Raw genomic sequence first — 2,176 nt, 5'->3', positions numbered from 1 at the left:
TAATTGTTTTAAAAAGATCATTTCAAAATATCAACCAAATTTTGGCGCCGTTGCCGGGGAATGGCGAATTAATTACTTTTTTTCTTAGAGTTTGATTTATTAATTGGTTTTAGTTAATTAGTTGTTTTATTTTTAGTTAGTAGGATTAGTAAGTGAATATAGGATTAACATAGTTAGTAAATATAAGATTCACGTTCTGTTCTTTCTAGGATTCACTTGAAATTCATTCTGCAAGGAGCGATTAGACAGGTGGGTTTTAGAAAAACTTAGTTTGTGATTTCCTGTATTTATCTTTTCAGTACTTTAGAGTAGTTTAATTTGTTATTTCATTTACTTAGTTAGATCATTCTGACATAATTAGTTTAGTATATTTGTTTAGTAGTTATTTATTTTGTGTTATTTATATTTAGTACCTGTGTTAGTTAATTTTTTTAGATTTAGGTCGTTTTGATTACATCTGGTCTTAGTACCAGTGTATGCAGGGTCGACGAGGTCTAGGAACCCCATTACACCCATTTGTTGACAACCCAGAGAGAATTTTACATTCTCATCGAAGTTCGGCAACAATGGCTGACATGGATCCTCCACCTCCACCCCCAGTTCTTTCACGCCCTCTGCGGGAATACTTCATTCCCACAGACTATGTTCAGGCATCCTGCATTTGGAGACCCGATGTAGGAGCGCCACATTATGAGATTAAGGCCAGCATTATTCAGATGCTTCCATCCTTTTATGGCCTTAGTCATGAGGATCCCTACCGACATTTAGATGAATTCCTCGAAATCTGTTCTACTGTTAAGATACAGAATTTCGATGATGATGCTTTAAGGTTGACTCTATTCCCCTTTTCATTGAAGGACAAAGCCAAGTATTGGCTAAAGTCATTAGATTCTGTAGAAATAGAGTCATGGGATCAATTGCAACAGGAGTTTCTTCGGAAATATTTTCCCATTGGTCGTACGAACCAATATCGTAGAGCCATCACTAGCTTTTCAGAGCTAGATGGTGAGCGCTTTCATGAGACCTGGGAGAGAATGAAGGATCTCCTTAGGAAATGTCCCCATCATTAGGTGCCAAAATGGCAACTGGTGCAGAGCTTTTATGATGGATTGTCTGACAAGAATCGTTAGATGATCGACTCTTCATGTGGAGGGACATTCATGCTGAAGAGCGAGGACGAAGCGTGGAGGCTATTTGATACATTGGCCGAGAATTCACTCCACCATGCTTCGAGTTCTCAATCTGATAGAGCCACACCCAGCATTCAGAAGAAAGCTGGTGTTCTTGAAGTTGGTCCATCTACTGCACTATAGTGCAAGGTAGACATGATTGCTCAGAAGCTGGACCAGCTTCTCTCAGGACCATCCACTACACAGCAGGTGTGTACTCTTTGTGCCAGTCCGGCGCATGAGATCACTGAGTGCCCTTCGGCAGCTCAGTACCCTGAATTTGTTCAAGAACAAGTTCAGGCAGCTCAGGGTTACGTCAGACCGCCGAATAACCCATTTTCATCGACATATAATCCGGGTTGGCGTAACCATCCCAATTTTTCATGGAAGAATCCACAGTCTTCCATACAGATGCTTACTTCCTCTCAGCCAGTTTGGCAGCCATCTTTTACTCAGTCATTTCAAAGACCGAACTATTCTCAGTCTTCTTCTTCTTCTGTCACTCCCCCGATTCAGCAGGAGTCTGCCCCGCAGACATCTTTTGAGGAGAGACTTCTCCAGGCATTCCAAGAGGTGAAAACCTCTAATCAGAACGCCTTCGAGAAGTGTAGCCAGATTTTGATCTCGCATACACAGTCCATTGCGAAGTTAGAGTCGCAAATGGGACAGTTAGCTGAGGCTATTAGTAGGAGACCCGAGGGTACATTGCCGAGTCAGGCTGTCATGAACCCGAAGGGTAAGGACCAGATGACTGGAGGCCTATTTCATACCGAGTCACAGCAGCAGGCTAAATCAGTTATGGCCTTGAGGAGTGGACGTGAGTATCACGTCGAGAGCAGAGAGCGAGAGAGTAGAGAGAGGATAGAGGAGCCAGAGACCATTGTTTCACCTATGTCGGCTCAATCATCATCCCCATCCCCATCATCACCTTCACCATCTTCATCATCTTCATCTTCAGAGAAGAAAAAGAAGGATAGGAGTGAGCCTTCTCACAAAGAGGAGGAGCC

At 42.6% G+C, this 2,176-nt stretch overlaps 1 non-coding gene across 1 annotated transcript; it reads right to left on the bottom strand.

The window, feature by feature from the left end:
- Window positions 1–969: 969 nt before the first annotated feature.
- On the bottom strand, window positions 970–1,072 carry LOC149826819 (small nucleolar RNA R71). The gene has a single exon (XR_016435850.1). It is a non-coding gene; the product is annotated as a small nucleolar RNA R71 (small nucleolar RNA).
- Between the last annotated feature and the right edge of the window lie 1,104 nt (window positions 1,073–2,176).

The sequence above is a fragment of the Nuphar pumila genome, chromosome 10 (assembly GCF_984573655.1).
Source record: "Nuphar pumila chromosome 10, dmNupPumi1.hap1.1, whole genome shotgun sequence".
Classification (NCBI taxonomy): Eukaryota; Viridiplantae; Streptophyta; class Magnoliopsida; order Nymphaeales; family Nymphaeaceae; genus Nuphar; species Nuphar pumila.
Note: the sequence above shows the minus strand (reverse complement) of the source record. Positions and strands in the feature narration are given on the sequence as shown.